Below are 18,340 nucleotides of genomic sequence, written 5' to 3'. Positions count from 1 at the left end.
TGGGAGAGCTCCTCTGGAAGACAATCATGGGAATGAAAGACAATCGAGCTTCACGAGATGATTTGCAGTCGGTTGGAAAGATGCCAGAGCTATGTCCTTTCACCAATGCAGCTGGTCAAACAAAACTTCCAAGAGCGCCATGGATATTGCTAAAAAACGAAGAGCGACAAGTGAAAAGGGTGATTTCAGAGTTCAGGACGCCAACAGGATATATGCGATGTCTCAAGACAACATTCACCCGTGATGATCAACTGTCAGGGTTGAAATCGCACGACTGGAGAACAAGGGGTGTTTAGCGGAGGAAGTGCGGACCTGCATATACAATATTTTAGAGCTAGTGCGGTGGATCTCTTCCAAGGAGATACGGGAGGAATCTATTGCAGTCGCAAGGGCTAACTCCATTGAGGCAGTTTGCATGATTGAGAAGTATCTACCCACGAGTTGCCTAACTATCCAAATGCACTTGCTCGTCCATGTAGTAGATGAGGTTGCAGTGGCAGGTACAGTCCACAGCCGTTGGATGTTCTTTCTAGAGCGGTTCATGAAAACACTTAAGGGTTTTGTTCACCAAAAAGCGTGTCCAGAGGGGAGCATGGCAGAAGGATGGCTGGTGCAAGAGTCTCTTGTATTGACGACCGAATTTCTATCCGTTTCTGACCCTAAAATTCCTCGACTGTGGAGCGATGAGGAGGATGCAAGACTGGTGGGAGAGGAGCCACAAGAGCAAGGGGTGCCGAAGAAAATGAACCTGGCCATGTGAGAAAAGATCATGAAGTTCTGTACACTAAATTCAACACCGATGCAAAAATGGCTTGAAAGGTACGAAGAAGAGAAAGAGAGACGCAATCTAGAGCGACAGGATTTCAGGCGAAGTCGAACGACTAGAGGCTTACCCTTGCCAGACTATCTCGCTCCTCTACCTGAATTCCCTACAATGTCATGGTTGGACAAGATAGTGAGAGCAACTCAACAGATCGGAGAACCCATATCTCTAGAAGAGGAAGAGCTGGCTATTGGATGTGACTGGAAGTATCATACATACATGGTACTGTGGTCGCATGGAAAGCATTTCAGAACACAACAAATTGACAGCAGAAGAAACACGTTTGACAGTGGAGTAATGGTTAGTTTCATGCAAAAGAGCAGGGCCAGTGCTAGAGACACGAATGAGAGCACTAGCAACCTGGATTACTGTGGTCTGATGTCAGATATCTTGAAAGTAAGCTTCAGGCGGTTTGAGATGTTTTTGTTGGATGTGAAGTGGTTCAAGGTGATTACTTCTGGTCGCAATGCAACGGTACGCAGAGATGGAAACAAACTTGTGAAAATAGATTCTACAAAGACTTGGACAGATGCGAGCGACACATTTTCTCTCCCCGAACATTGCGAGCAAGTGGTCTTTGTACCGGACCCTCGAGAGCGACAATGGTGGTTTGTGGTTCAGGTTGCTCCAAGAAATAAACAAGTATTTGAAGGGCAAGATCTCCTGGAGGAAAGTCAGTCAGACGACGTCCATACTACTGTGACATTAGATGAGATGGACAAAGGTATGGCAGAGGAAGCTGACAAATATACGAGGGATGACGCAGACGAGCTAGAATTGACACTTGTAGATGAAGATGCAATGGATGAAGACAATCTGCCAGAACGAGTTGGGGCAGAGTTATGTTTACAATTAGAGATAGACGATGATACGGTGCAAGATCTTATCGATGATGCCTCACTCGTCGAGGCCTAGGCCTGTAAGTGTTTTTGTGAAGACTTTGATTTAAAATTAAGCTTAAAGTTAATTTAAACAACTGTGTTCTGACGCTTTATTTTACTTTCTTTGTGCAGGACTTTAGTATGGCAGACGAGATTCCAGATCCCGCTTCCATGAGTGTCGATGCATTCATGGGCTTCGTTACACGGATGACGCCTGCTCAGATGGCAGAGGCTTCACACCCGAGGGACTGACGCCTAGGGGGGTGACGCCTACGGGGTTCATGACGCCTATGGGTACGACGCCTTCTTCTCCCATCACGGCCGCTTTGACACCTAGGGGTGGGGCAGAGGCGGGTACGTCCTCATCTCCGCAGCACATGCGCACTTGTCGATCTCGGCGATCGTCAGGTGGAGGTGGTGGTTGCTGTGGAGGAGGGTCCACAGATGCTTCGACCCCTCCTCACTCACGACCCCCGTCTTACCCAAGCACACCTCTCGACACACCTCTTGGCACACCTCCGACACCTTGGGGGGCACACGATCCTAGTGCCTCCAAGCTCTATACTATACGGGGAGATGGTTCTGTTGACATGGATAGAGTCGGGACTGAGATGCGACAGCGGATTCTCTAGCTCGTGGAGCTGCAGTTTTTGACCAGCATTCTGACGTCTTGGGATCAACAAGAAAAGGAAAAAGTCACTTACATAGTGGAGACCATCCTGAGAGAGTACCAGCCTGCTCCGGGTTCTTCCATTGTTTCGGTGCAATGGATCAAGGGTGTTGCATGGGACACCATCAAACATCGACGAGATGCACCTCGGAAGGCTTTCAGGACCGGCTCGCCGAAGCCTTCGGGCATCCCACACGAGACGTGGCTACGGATCAGAGAGGATGAGCGGACAACGGCCACGTGGTTCAGACAGCAGCGTGAGGCCGCGCAGGTACGCCAGATGACTAGGGGGACATCTCATCTTGGCAGTGGAGGCTTCGACACCTTTCGCTATGAGTTTGTGAGTTTCTAATCCAATCTTAACTATGGCGTTTTTTAAAACGCGATGAATCATGTATTCTTATTATTTTGATTTTTGTATAAACGCAGAATCTTGCGATGCATCAAGCTCCATCACGCGAGGAGGAGTCAGATGGATATCACAGAGGTATCTATGAAGTACTGAATGATCTTGAAGCTTCAGGAGAGCTTGCAGAGTGGGAGGCCTTACAGTCTCGCTGATCGCTTGAGGTGAGACGTTAATATGTGTGAGTTGATTTAATTAAGTCAGTATATGTGAAGTAATATCAATACTAATTTTGTGAGTTTTCCTATGTGCAGGTTGCGACGCTTAGTTATTAGTGGACTAGATTTCATCTATATGCTTTGTGAGACACAGACAGGCTTCTGTGTCTCTTTTTTATACAAACAAATAGTGTTCAGACAGTTATTGTTTCCCTTATGGTTATGATTATTGTCATTGTCATTGTATAGACAGTTATTGTTTCTCTTTCTGGTTATGCTTATGGTTATTGTTAATTTTGTTTATGGTTATGGTTATCTGCATTATGGTTTTGATCAAAGTGATTATAGCCGGTTATGGTTTTAAGTTATGGTTATGGTTTGTTATGGTTATGCTTTTAAGTTATGGTTATGGTTCGTTATCGTTATGCTTTTAAGTTATGGCTATGCTTTTCGGTTGGTACGGTTGTCTTTCATTGGCCTTAAATCTCATGTGAGATCCTACATGGATAGCATGTAGGAGGCGTATACATGATATGGTTTTTTTTGAAAAGTTTATGTAAAAAAAAAGGGAACTCTGCCGAAATTTCTGCGGGAGCATGGTTGATATTTTGGTGCTGCTCGCTTTCTTGGGCAGAGGACGGGAAGTATGGCTGTGGTTGTGTCCATATTTTAATTGGGCACAGGCCAGCCTACCTACCCTCTGCCCAAGATTTTTTTTTGCTATGGTCGTCGCTATATGCGTCGCTATGCACATCGCTATACGCGTCGCTATCATCGTCGCTAATAGCGATTGGTTTCACAGCGACGCGTATAGCGACACTCATAGCGACGGGCAGCGTCGATAACACCTTCTTTTGTTGTAGTGAAGATGTTCCTCCAGCTTTCTGTCAGGACCAGACTCTCTTTGATATGATGGGAGTTGATTATGTGGAAAGTATCTTGATACTCCCCGGTACTCAATTTGAGTACAGGTTCTGCCACTCCAAAGCTAGGAATCGGCATTTTTGAACTTGTGTAAACTATTTCTTCTAGCTCATTGATTGGTGGCTTTCCCATCATGATCCATGTTCCATAAGTCATTAGATTCTTAGTAGCATAAGGATCAATTGCGGCCTAACATGTAACCTTGAGCCCTGTTTGTCCGCATAAATTGAATTTGATCATCGTAGGAGATAGTCCATCTTCTTCCTTGTCCCTGTTCTTCTTTTTACCTTGTGTTTGTTGAAGATTTGCCGTTGAACTTGGAAGCTTTTCTCCTTCATCTACTTTCATTTGCACTTTTTCTGGAGTCGGCTTCTTTGAAACAGATTTTGTTGTTTCTTCAAGTATGTCAATAATGACATATTCTTGTGGTTTCTCTGATTCCTTTGTTTTCAATTTTGCCTCATGCTCCAGGATGTAGCTATCTGTCTCACTTTTTTTGCTTTCACACTCACAAACTTCATTAGCTTCCTTCAACACTTTCAACATAAAACATGAAACTAGGTCGTAGCCTTCTTCATTACAAAACTTGGTTGGAGTTAGCTCATTTACACACACATTCAAGGTTGCCAATATTTGAGTCCATCCAAATGGCTCAAATAATTGCTCTGGAAAGGGTTCCGGTATGTAAGCTTCATCGTCCATTGATCTTTCTAGGATGCAATCCTCCTTCACTGAGCTTCCACACTTCGAAGCACCACACATCCAAAGTTCTTGTTTGGTTTTTAGCCACGTAGGTATCTCTTTCCCATTGACTATAGTAGAGTCAATTTCTTCTAAAAGAGTTCTATTCACATCTCTATAGCTATGGTCTTTTATGCTTATTTTTGTGGTGATCTTTTTATATCTCAAGTAGATATAGTCATAGTCCCAATCTTGAACCATCTTAAGTTGATGCATGAAAGGTCTTCCTAAAATGATATCAAAATTGTTCCCTTTTCCAAAATCTACTATTGCAAATGTATGTTCATATTCAATCCCACAAGAAGTCACAATAATTTGCTCTAGGATACCCAGAGGTTTTTCCTTGTATCCATCTACAAGTTGCAGCTTCATTCTTGTTTTCCTAAGCGCTGGTCTACCCCATTTTTCCCAAATGTCTTTTGTGGCTATGGCTACTCCAGCCCCACTATCAAGTATAGCCAATGTTTTAACTCCTTTGTGTTCCACAGGTAAGGTGGTGTTTCCTTCTTCTCCTTCGCAATATTCCCCCACGTTGTTTATTGGCACAGGTTTAGCGTTTGCACTTTCTTGTTGATTTTTGTTTGATTGTTCATTTGAGGGTAGATCTTGAAGAGGTATCTTTAATCCCATCTTCCCCAAATTGTTGCCTACTTCATCCCATACATGTGGTCTAATCTTAAGCAGTTCAGATAGAGTAATTGTGCACTGTATTGGAGCTGACATCAACTCTTGCATACTCTTTGTATCCATCATCTTGGATATGGATTTCCTTTGAGATGGCACCACTCTAGTCTCCGAGTCTGCCTCATGTTGTCCTATGTATGAGGGTAAGGTCTTCAAGGACTCTGGTTTGCTTTCAATTGAAACTTCCGTCCCTGCATCTCCATTTAGAGATTGAACGTCTCCCTGATAGACTTCATGCCCTGTATTGACCTCAGTTATGGGTGCAGATTGGAAAGTCGCACTTCCATCTTTTGCACTTCTAATTGCTTCCCACAATTCATTTGGCCACGGCTCATCTATCTCTGGGATAGGTGCCATAAATTGTGATCTTGACCTTGCATCACTAGTGGTGTTGTCCACTACTTGATCATCTAGTTGAATTTATAGGCTGTTGGTTTCTTGTGCTGCAGTCTTTGCTTGCACATCGTTTTGTCATTCTAGCTCAATGTTTCTTTGAGTTAATGTTTCAACAACCTTTGCCTTAGGCATTTCAAATCCAACACTTTTTGGTTTTGTTTCTGGAGGTGGAGTTGGTGCTTCAGGCTCCATCATTGCCTGTGCAGTTGTTACCAATTTCTTACACGTTTTCAACCTCTCAGTGTCTACCTCAACGTGAGGATATTTCATCCCTCGTTGCTGTAGGGTTTGGTTGGGTTTCAATCTAGCCTCATATGCTTCCAGTGCAGCATCTAATGGCTCTAGGACTTTGTCTACCAACACAGATCCTCCAGAAGACTCCTTCCGTGGTTTCTTATCGCTCACCACCATTTTGTTTTCCCGTTCTTGTTTTAACTTCTCCTTTGTCTCTTGTAATTCTGTTTGTAGTGCAGTTTGATTTGTAATTGTTTTTGCTTTAATTCTGTCTCTTTTGGCTTTCTAGGATTTTCTCCCAGTCCTCACTGACACACTAGTTGTTTCCCCTTGTTTGGGTTGTTGATCTTTCTCCTCATTAGCTTGGTCCTCAGCATTTTCTTTTGCTTGGGCTCTAGTCACTACCTTCATAGGAATTTTAAGTTCTGCCTCTGATCCACTTGGAGAAGGTAACACTCCCATAACATTCATTGTTGTTTTCCCCTGTTTGTTTGGGTGTTTTGGACAATTTGGAACAATGTGTGTAATGGCAAACTCCACATAATATCCAATTATCTCTACACGAGAACAATTCTTGGCCCAATGGTTACCTCCACACTTGTAGCATAGTCCATCTTGTTGAGTCACTGGTGGCACAATTGATGGTTGTTCTTGCTTAGCAAGAATGGTCTCTGGTCTACGCTCTTGATTGGCTATGAACATCAGAGTGTCCTCATTCAATGAATAGAGTTTTGTCATAGGTTCTTGCCCTAGCCTAGGTTGTGACACCTCAGCTCTTTGTAAAGCCCTTGATACAACCCTATTTTTAAATAATGGATGATTTGGTAATGGAATTTGTTTTTCTATTTGATGTCCAAATAGTGGCTCCCTCGTGTAGGTTTGATTATAGTAGCACTCACTCATCTCATGATTGGTCCATTTTTGCTCAATGGCACACCATTTTATTCGTTGTGCTACTTGCACTGCTAGCTCATCTAGGTTGGTCATTAATTGAGACATAACCAATTGCCTTGTGTTGGTTTCACTAGATGCTAAAGGAGCATTATCCCTAGTGATCTTTGTATCACCAATTTCCTTGCCATAGGCTTTACAATTGTCAACTAGGTATAACTCTTCTCTCGTGACTTGTTCAAAGGAAGTACATCCTTTTAAGTGCAAATCTTTCTTGAGAGTTTCATTTTTCAAACCCTCTATGAAGAGAATTGATAATCTTTCATCTTATGGTAACTCGCGTTCCGGATATCTCTCTATATATTGTTTGAAGCGTAGCGATGCTTCCTTCACTCTCTCATCTTCTTTTTGCTTGAATGCATAGATTTGGGACACTGTGTTATGCTTGATTCCCCTTTTAGAGAAATCCATAACAAATTATTGCAACAGTTGTTCAATGTTTGAGAAGGCATTTTTGTCCAACGGTTGGAACCAATTCAATGCTATCCCTTCCAAGGTTAAAAAGCCAAATCCCTCATACTATGTATGAAAATAAAATACTTGTTCGGCTCTTAACACTTGTTTGAACAAGGATGCATGTACGTATGGATCCCTTAATCCATCATACTTCTTCTTGACACATTTGGCCAATTGATATGGTCTCATTGGTTCTGGTTCAACCATGTATCTTAGCTTGTTGGGGTCTCTCACAAAGACATCCCTCATTCCTTCTTCTCGTCTTGGAGCAAATCCTGGTGGAACCCCCTTTAAGACATGTTTTGGAAATGTTGATGGATTCGTAAGTCTAATTGGTGGTCTCCTGGTTCCACTCAATGAGGTTGGAGCTACACTCCCGTGAATAGCTATTTTGGATGTTTGAGGTCCATTTGATCCCATTGTTTCAATGTTACCTTCTTGCAAATCAGTCTCAAAAAACCCTAGTACGCTTACACTCGGTTGAAAGTAGTAAGCAGAGATTGGAGTACCCATGTATGTATATCTTTATAGCTCAATTGGGCTGATAAGTTTGTACTCTCGTCCATACTTATCTACCATTAGAACTTGCACTCCCTGGTCATCTGTGTATGTGAAGGCATAGAGGTTCTTGTAGTTTGTCAACTCTTCAATGATGGAATTTAAACATCTATAGAAGTTGTTTTGATCCCCAATAGGTAACCTATAAAGGCCATCATAAGTGTAATCCGTTAGAACTCTCGTGGCTTCATTGGTTTTGATGAACCTCACGTTGGGTTTGTTGATTAGAGGATGCTTCTCCTCTAAGTCTCCAGCAATTTCCACTTTTGCTCTTTCAACCGCATTTTAGTTGATTGGTTTGGCATCTAGTGAGCTACATGATCACTTGACAAATATCCATGAGCCCTTCCTTGAGGTTTGGCTTGATATGATTGATAAGCCTCATGGTCTTGTCTCAACCCTCTTGTTATAGGTGTTGCAGTATTTCTGGCTGTTTGTGTAGGTGGCATAGCTCTGAGTTGAGTGGGAAACCCTAATGATGGATGAGTCATCATGTTTAGGCCTCACTCAATACTCTCAAGATGGTCCTTGATAAGAACACCTTGGCTTAGTGCACACAATGCCTTTTTGCCCCTGGTCAAGTCTCTAAAAAGTTACGAATTTATGACTTTTTGGTCTTTGGAAATTGGTTCTGGGTACCCTAAAAGTTTGGATTTAGGAAACCTAGTAAAATTCAGCTCTAAAACCAAAACAAGGTGTGTGCTATTGCCCGCAAGCTTTCTTCCTAGCTATACCTGACTCAATTTGGAGTTGTCTATCAAAAGTTAGAGCACTTTTGGTAAACTGCACTTGAAACGGCACTCAAAACAGTTTCAGGATCAGGACACAAGAACTTTGGCTTGTATCTTGGCCTCCAGAGGGTATTTTTAGCTCAAACTTGAGATTTGGGATGTACTCAAGTAGGTCTACAAACTTATGAAATCAGATACCCCCACTGTGTAGAGGTACACCGATCGTGATCATTGACCCCCTGTCAAACAAATTTGGAAGATTTTTGAATAGTAGCTAGCCCTTGATGTCTTGATACCAAGTGTCTTTGTATTTTTGAATTTGGAGATGTTTTGACCAATGAAAACCCAAATCCCAAGTGGTTTTGCGGTTATTGGCCTGATTATGTAACTGGGACTTTTGACCACTTTCTTTTGCTTTTTTGACCTTGCTCCTTTTGGAAAATATGTTGCACTAGATGTCAGCTACCTACTCATAAATTTTCAATCCAAAATGTCACTGAGGTACACCGATCGCGATCGTAGTTTCAGCTCCTTTTTGCATGAAATTTTAGGAGTTGATAAACAAGGGTATGCATAGTCTATTCCCAAACCCACTTTGCATTTGGATCACAAAAACTTAAATTTTCTCAAAATTTTGGTCTGAAGGATCATTGATCAATGTTTGCCCTATTTGACAACTGTCTTTTGGTTTTTTGACCCTGGTTCTTTTGAGAAAGTTGTTTGTCTAGTTATCAGCTACCTACTCACCAAGTCTCAACTCAAAATGTCAATATGGTACACCGATCGCGATCGTACTTTTGAGCCCAAATTGGATGAAACTTGTGGATATGGTAGACAATGATGTGTACAATCTACTCCCCAAATCTTTTTGAATTTGGACAAGAAAAAGTCAAGTTTTCACCAGATCTTGGCCTGCTGCAGTGGTTTCCTGACTGTCTGCTGTTTTTGGCTATTTTGGTGATTTTTTTTGAATTTTGAAAACTCCTGGTATCTTATATATCCTAGGTGTATGTGTGGGTAAAATATGGTCAAAATCTGGCACTGAGGTACACCGATGGCGATCGTACTTTGGAGCCCAAATTGGATGAAACTTCACCAGCTTGTTCACTAGGCTATTTTAAGACTACCTGCCAAATCTTTTTGAATTTGGACTCAAAAAAGTCAAGAATTTACAGTTTCTTGGTCTGAAGTGCCTGATTTCCTAAATCTGTCAATTTGACTTGATTTTGGTGTTTGTTTTGGGATTTGAAAGCTATCTGGGGTTGTCCAGTGTACATGCTATCCCTCTGTATGGTTTCTTCCCAGTCTTGATGTGTTTTGGTCTACTGAAAGTCAATTTCTATGCCAGTTTAGCAGTTTTTTACTCGGATCTGTATTTAGTGGTTTTAACCTATTTTTTTGTGGTTTTTGACCCTAGGTCCTTTAGACTTTTATGTTTGTATACACCTGAGGATCCCACAGATGAAATCTGATCAAAATCTGGGACTGAGGTACACCGATCGCGATCGTAGTTTGGAGCCCAAATTAGACCAAATTTGGCATGCTTGTAGACACTGATGTTTGAAGGCTATCCCCCAAGTCTTTTTGCATTTGGATGACCAAAAGTCAAGATTTTACAGTTTCTGGGTCTGTCAGGCTAGTTTTACCCAAGTGGCCTGATTTCCTTGACTTTTGATGTTTTTGGGTGTGGTTGCTTTAGACAAACTTGTTTAGAATCTTATCAGGAAGGCACATATCAAATCTTGTACAATTCTGACACTGAGGTACACCGATCGCGATCGTAGTTTCTGGGCCAAATCTGATGAAATTTTGTCTGCTCCCTCTGACAAGTGTTTCCCAGTGTTTGGTGCTACCACTTTGTGATTTGAATCAATTTCAGCTCTGTTTGGTTAGATTTTCAAAATTTCAGAGTCTTATGGCCCTTTTGCCAAAGTTATGGTTTTTCTGGTTTTTTGGCTCTGACTTTTGCCCCAAATCTGACTGAAATGTGATTTACTTATCCTACTCCTAAGTACAGAAATGAAAGAACATAAGAAAATGAATCAAACAAAACAAACATGATGAAAAACGGATGATGGGTCAGTACTCAATCGATAAAAAGAAATTTGAAGAGAAAAAATGCTTAAAGCAACCTCACTCACAACTCCCTATATCTCTCAAGAGTAGATCTAGCCAGTCCACTGACCCTAGACTCCACTAAGCACTAAACCCCTGTCTAGATGCTTCATTGAAATGTAAATGGAATGGAAATTATCTTTTTGAACAATAAGAAAACTCTGAATACGCACTCGGTCACTCATCACCTAAGATTCATTCCCCGGCAGCGACGCCAATGTTTGCGGGTCGCCGCGACCGACGTCCATAGCATAGCTCTCAAGCATCAACATAAAATTATTGATATAGGGGAAGCGACTCGGATGAGGCATGGAAACTCATTAGGATGTCAACCCTAATGAAGTGAACACGAAGAGATGCAACTACTAACTCTACAAGCAAATCAATCGCACCAAAGCCAAGTAATCTGCCTATGTCCTTCTACACAGCTCTACAATCATCACGCCCGTTTACCATGCAAATCATATCGAAATCGCACGAAACTTGAAGGGAAGCTACAGGGGACTATTGAGAACATATCCTATCACTGTCACAGCATTTTGGAGAGGTACAACGATCGCGATCGTTCGTCCCATAGTACGCAAAAACAGTAAACAAATGATCCTAAAGGGTCGTTTTTGGGTCCCTAAAGCCTCTCCTAGGGTCAAAACAACATAAAATATGCATATAAACACTCAAAACAACGATTTAAGGCCTAAACAGATGCATTTGAAACCTTCACCGAATCTCGAATGCTTACACTTGAATGAAAGAGAAGAGTAAGAGGAACACAATGCAAGAAACAAAACTGAATTTGGATTACCGTAGCCCCAGAAGAGATGATTACAAGTTTGAGCAAAGAGACAGCTCTCTGTGCGTAACGCAATAGTCACTTATCTTCAAAAAATGATCTCCCTTTTCCACTAACCTTAGTGTATTATATACCTAGGGCTTTCTAAAGTGACCGGCGGCCAACTTCTCATGGACCTTTACATACATCATTGGAAAAATTACATCTTTGACTCATACTTGACATAGGCGATCGACATTAGGCTTAGGGTTTGATGTATTAAACATCGGAAAAATAATGTGACCACATCAAAACTTTGGCCGGCTGACCCAGCGGGCACCTTGGCTAGGTGGGCACTTGTATGTTGTTATCACCTCCAAACATAAATCTTTGTTTTCCTTTTCAAGTGCCTTGTACACTTCATCTGTTTCCTTGATCGAGACCATGACTGGATTTTTTCTTATTTGCCGCAAGAAAATGGCCTGATCATTGATTGTTTGTTCGGAATATTGCAGAGAAGCGTTGGCTACATCTAATTGCACTTGAATTTTTTTGAGCTGACAGAGAGGTGGTAAGAAGTTCATTCGTCACTTCTGTCAGATGCTCATCTTTCACCCTGCAGGCATCAAATAACTTAGTGAGGAGGTCACTTAACTCCTCCATTTCCTTTTGTTGTTTGTCGTTGTTCTACTTCTGTCTTTAGCTCTTGCACTTGCCTTTGGAGATCAGTGATAGTAATCATCCTGTCATCGAGCTCTCCTTGAAGAGCATCGATGAACATTTCGAGTTCCTTGGACTTTTTGCTGCGATTCAAGACTACTGAGCGGAGTTTCTCCGTCATGTCTTGCATCTGCATTGCATACTCGTTTACTTGTAAAATTACTTCGTCATTGGACTGCCACTCCTCCTGTCTTGCTAGTTGGGATGTGCCTACAGCCTCCTGTGTTGCTTCTTGCTGTGTTGTAAGTGCTGGTGGCACTGTAGAGGTGGATGGTTGTTCTTCTCCATGGCCATCCTGAGGCTTTGATGCCTTGGTAGTTTCTGGATGAGTGGAAATAGCTGGTGTGGTCTCAACCCTGACTCGGGCTCTTTCTCATGTGTAGTGATATGCTCTTTTTCTGTATCTACCTCTTTATCAGTTTCTTTCGCCAGCTTTTGAGTTTCTTCGGCTGCGTGCTCCGGTTCTAGATCGGCTTCCTTTTCCTCATGTCCTATGGTGTGGTCAACTTTTTGTGTGGATTTTGTTTGGTGGGTGAATTCAGAATCTTCTTCTTTTTTGGTCTCGGCTTCTTCATTGGTATCTTGGCCTGGCGGTGATGGTGGTGGACTAGGCATGGGATGGTCCTGTTGTTCCGGCGGTGGTGAGGTGGGTCGGGGAGATGCTGGCTGTGCTCTTGGATAGCCACTTCCTCATCTTTCTTTGCCACTTCTTCTGCCTCTTTTAGCTTTAGGGATTCGGCCTCTTGGTACATTCTTTCTGAATAATCTTTTGGATCCTCGGCCTCTTTTCTTGTATGCTGCTTCGTTCGAGGTCCTTTCAGGCATGTGGGTACCCACTTTTCTCGGTCCTTTCCTTGTGCTTGCCTACTACGCTGATGAGCCCGTTTTCTCTTTCAAATCGTGCTTATTTTTGAGCCGGTTCCTCTTGGTGGGCAGCCACAACTTTCCCCTTCATCTCTTCCCTTCTAGCTCTCTTTTCTTCGTTGTCAGAGCTTTCGCTGCTGTGCCGCTCTGATGAGCTATCATCTGATTTATCACCTGATTTAAAAGATCTTTTACCTGATCTTGTAGCTCTTGGAGAGGTTTGTGCTGCTACGATCCATGTATTGTGATTAGGGGCAGGCGATAGGTTATCACCATGCTGATGGCATGATAGGCTATTCTTGTCAACACTTCTAGTGCACCCAAGTATGTGATTTTAGCCTCCTTCTTGGTGGCCTTCAATGTTGTCAAGAAATAATGTGTGTGGTCCATAGGCTGCCTTGTTATTAACTTCAGAACTTGAGTAAAGGTAGTGACCACGGCGTGATTTGGTGTCGTGTACCTTGGTGGCCTTTTTGCCAGGAAATGGAAGTGTTGATGGTACAGACAGGTTAGCTCTTCCACCTATTTGTGGATCAGATTGGCGAATGTAGCCGCGGTTGTTTCCTTGGTAAATGTGCCTGCGGTCTTCCTGTCTCTTGCCCGCATGGTCATTCCTTCAGTGGGAAGTTTGAGTGCCTCTGCCACTATTTCTTTTGTAATTACTACCTCGACCTTGTTTCCTTGGGTCTCTGATATCTGGGCAATTTCGTCTTCTTTGATTGTGGACAGAAGCTCGTAAGCTTTCTGAAAGTCCACTCCGCAAGGCTCTTGTTTATAGAAATGTCGAAGTCCCAACCTGCGGTTAACTTCTTTGGTTTTTGGCTTTGCAGCTACATCATAGACCTCTTTAGGCAAGAGCTGCAACTCCATCTGATGCCCTTCTTCACTCTTGAACCTGCCAGTGAAGACCGTGGTGTGGTGTTCTTCCGGCTGTTCTTAGAAAGATAGGATGCTTTTGCCGCCTTGACTGACTCGGGGTCCACTTGATACGCAGGCAATTCTTGTAGTTTCTCTTTTTGGTTTAGCTTCTTCTTGGCCTTCTCCACGGCTTGCATTGCTCCTGTTCAGTGAATAGAGTGCAAAGTTAGCAGATTTGTCGGACTTTTCTCTGGAATGTCCTTTTAGACTGAAATGCTGATAGTGTGGTCCAATTTGCTTCAAATCAAATTTTGGACAAGCATAGATGCATAAAATCATGCATGGAACAAAACTGTATGGTCAAAACAACCAAAGTAAATAATCACGATTATTTACAACTGAGAAAAATTTTCAACTTTTTGCAAACTTGGCCTCATAGGCTTGAAGTATATGCCAAATACATGCTCTGAGTGAAATATGGGCTCATTTGGATGAACAGGTTAAAAATGGTACCAGATTTTGGTTTTAGGTCTCTGAAACAGTAGATATAAAGGAAATTTAAGATTTTGAAATCCAAGTTGACTCAAAATTGGATAATGGGCTTATCACAACATGTACTTTGGATGTATGATGACAAAATATCCAAATTCCTCATTTTTGACCAAAAAGTAAAGAAACGTGATTATTAACTTTTCTTTCAAAATTGACATTTTTTGGCACAAATTGGTTCTGTGCATGGTATAGACCTTGGGTATGAGATATGAGGTGATTTGGATCAAGAAAAGTTGTTCATAACCCAGATATTGGCTTGCAAGGACTTCTTTGCATTTTTTGGCAATTTTACAAGTAATGGGTGGTCATTTTGGCTCATACTTGATTTTTGGCATTTAATAGGTGTGTACACATGATAGGTGAGGTGAATTGACAATTTCCAAGCAAAAACCATGCAAAAGTAAATAATCGCGATTATTTACAACAGTGACAAAAGCTTTGGAAATCTCACAAATTTTGACCTAAACATGTTTCATACACCTAATGAAGTCGCGGAGCAGAGCGTGGATCGACTCACACACACACACACACACACACACACACACACACACACACACACACACACACACACACACACACACACACACACACACAGATGCACATAGACCTTACACAGTACACAGTACGCAGAGAACTTTGTTTGAAGGGTTATCTCCCAAAACCTTATTATCCACAAAAGTATATGTGAGTATATACAAAGAGTTAGAGGTAAGTGAGTTAGGCGGGCGGGCGGCCATATCCGTATAAGAGGCCACTTGGGATTTAATCCCAACAACCTCCCACTTAAAGTCCAATGTGGCACTTTAAGTAACTGTAAATCTATGAACATAAATGTACAAAGATTTACATGGCTGCCATCTATCCAATGCCCAATAACTCAGGACAATGCACAAAGCCCTCTCCTAGAAGTCCCTTTGTGAGTAGATCAACAGGATTGGCCTTGGTGTGGATCTTCAGCAGTTGTATCTGCTTGTCTTCAAGTACTTCCCTAATGAAGTGATATTTCACATCAATATGCTTAGTCTTCGAATGGAACACCGGATTCTTTGCCAATTGTATAGAACTTTGACTATCACAATATAACTCTGGCATATCTACTTTGATTCCCAAGTCTGCTACCAATCTCCCAAGCCAAATAGCTTCTTTGCATGCCTCATTTGCTGCAACATACTCAGCTTCTGTAGTAGACTGCGTAACACAATCTTGTAATCGAGATCGCCATGATATGGCACCTCCAACCAATGTAAAGACATAGCCTGATGTAGATCTCCTCTTATCCAAGTCTCCTGCATAATCTGAATCAATGTATCCTCTGACACTCAAATCCTGACTACCATAGCATATGCGCATACTCTTTGTATGTTTTAAGTATCTCATGATACCTTTCACTACCTCCCAATGTTTGCTGGGATTTGACATATATCTGCTAACCACTCCCACTGCAAATGCAATATCCGGACGTGTAGCAATCATTGCATACATCAAAATACCCACTGCAGACGCATATGTAATCTTATCCATTTCAGCCTTTTCTTCCTTAGACATAGGACAATCTTGTTTGCTAAGTTTCACATATGGTGGCAATGGAACACTTAATGCCTTTCCCTTCTCCATATTGAAACGTTGCAAAATCTTATCAATATACTCTGTTTGAGATAACGAAATCAGCTTCTTTGATCTGTCTCTCTCAATGCACATACCAAGTATATGACTTGCCTCACCCATGTATTTCATGTCAAACGATTTTTCCATCTTTGACTTCAAAGCTGAAATTTCTTCCAAGTGTTTGCCAGCAATCAACATGTCATCCACATACAAAATAAGGATCAGCCAACTGCCATCCTTAGCCTTCTTTGTATATAGACAGTGATCGAACTCACTACGTTTGTAGCCTTGAGAAAGCATAAACTGGTGGAACTTATGGTACCATGATCTCGGTGATTGTTTTAAACCATAAAGACTCTTTAACAACTGGCATACCAAATCTTCCTTGCCTTTCTCAACAAACCCTTCTGGTTGCTGCAGGTAAATTTCCACATCTAAATCACCATGCAAGAACGCTGTCTTGACATCCATTTGGTGCAACACCAAATCCAATATAGCAACCAATGCAAGAAAGCATCTCAATGTAGTCATCTTGACCACTGGAGAGAAGACTTCATCAAAGTCAATGCCTTGTTCTTGCTTAAAGCCCTTGGCAACAAGCCTTGCTTTGTACTTTGGTTGACTATCATGAGCGGTGATCTTATACCTGTAAACCCATTTACAAGGTAGAGCCTTTTTGCCCTGTGGTAATTTAACTAGCTTCCATGTCTAGTTTTTATGCAGAGCCGTCATCTCTGATTGCATGGCCAATTGCCATTTCTTCGAGTCAACCACTTGTAATGCTTCCTTGTAACAAGATGGTTCTCCGCAATCTGTGAGCATGACATAATTTAGAGATGGCACATAACGATCAGGTGGTTTGGAGACACTCTCAAAACGTCTCACCACAAATGAATCTACCTCTCTAGCCACTATAGGCTATTCCTGAGCCTAACCATGCTGTCTTGATGTGCTAGCACTAGGTCCATCTTCACTGAAGACAACTCTTCTCATCTCCTCTGTCTTCTCTGGCTTAGCGTGAAACTTGGCTTCATTGAAATGCACATCATTGCTACGAATAAGTTTGCTGGACTCGGGATCCCAAAGCCGGTAACCCATCTCGCCTGATTCTCCATAGCCAAGAAATATACACTTCTTGCTCTTTGGCTCTAACTTATTCATGAACTCCTTAGGAATATGGCTATAAGCTTCACAACCAAAGACTCTGAGATGCTTATACGAAGGTGCCTTGCCTGTCCATAGCATCTCGGCCACTTCACTCTTATCCAGAACCCTACTAGGAGACCTGTTGATCAAATGGACTGCTGTAGCCACTGCTTCTGCCCAAAATCCATTAGGCAACTCAGCATTTGACAACATGCTTTTGACCTTCTCTTGTATGGTCCTATTCATACGTTCTGCAACTCCATTTTGTGAAGGATTGTATGGTGCAGTTGTTGGGGTATAAAGCCCAATGTGGTCGCCCAGGTAAGTGGGCGGGCCACCAGGTATGTACACATATTCTTTTGTAAAAACCTAATAAGAACTCACTATGCTCTACACATTATAGTAGAGTGAGTTCACCATATCATCGTGCTCTTCTTCTCGCACTCTCTCTCGCGTCGCACTTCCGCTCGTACTCCTTCAACTGGTATCAGAGCTCAGATCGAGGCTCGGGGCAGCACTGCAGGAGGCTAGAGTCACCAGCTCAAATTGGAGTGAAATTCGATAGGCGAAGACACGGCCCCAAATCCTGTGGGAAATCCCGAAGGGCTTGGTGTTCTCAGAATTTCATTCTGAGGTCATCTCGGCCACCGTTTGGCTTCGACAAAGTTTTGCGCAGGCCATTTTCAGCTACGTGGTCTCGATCGGTGCAGATCCGACTCTGCAAATTTGGGGTTTTCGGCCTACGACTGTAGGTGCTGAGGATATCGACACTCCCAGAGTGTTGATTTGTGGTTGTCTACACATGGAAGGATGGCTCACAGTTCTTGGAGGCGTGTCACATACGACACGGGCGCATCTACACACAGACTGTAGGCGACATCCACTAGTTCATCAGGTAGATTTTGTTTGTTGCTTGATATTCCAGATTTCATCCTGACATTGCAGGTAATTCCACATGGGATGTATTGTCAGAGATGATGTATGTTTGTTGAGGGTTTGCTAGCTGTGAGTCACGCAGCAAACAACCGTCGCAGCGGTTACAACATATAGTGGGAAATTTGTGGATGTATGACTTTGTGGGAAGTCTATGTACTGTCA

Source organism: Adiantum capillus-veneris, chromosome 10, assembly GCF_014529385.1.
Source record: "Adiantum capillus-veneris isolate H3 chromosome 10, ASM1452938v2, whole genome shotgun sequence".
In the NCBI taxonomy this organism is placed as follows: Eukaryota; Viridiplantae; Streptophyta; class Polypodiopsida; order Polypodiales; family Pteridaceae; genus Adiantum; species Adiantum capillus-veneris.
This window is presented reverse-complemented; position numbering follows the sequence as displayed.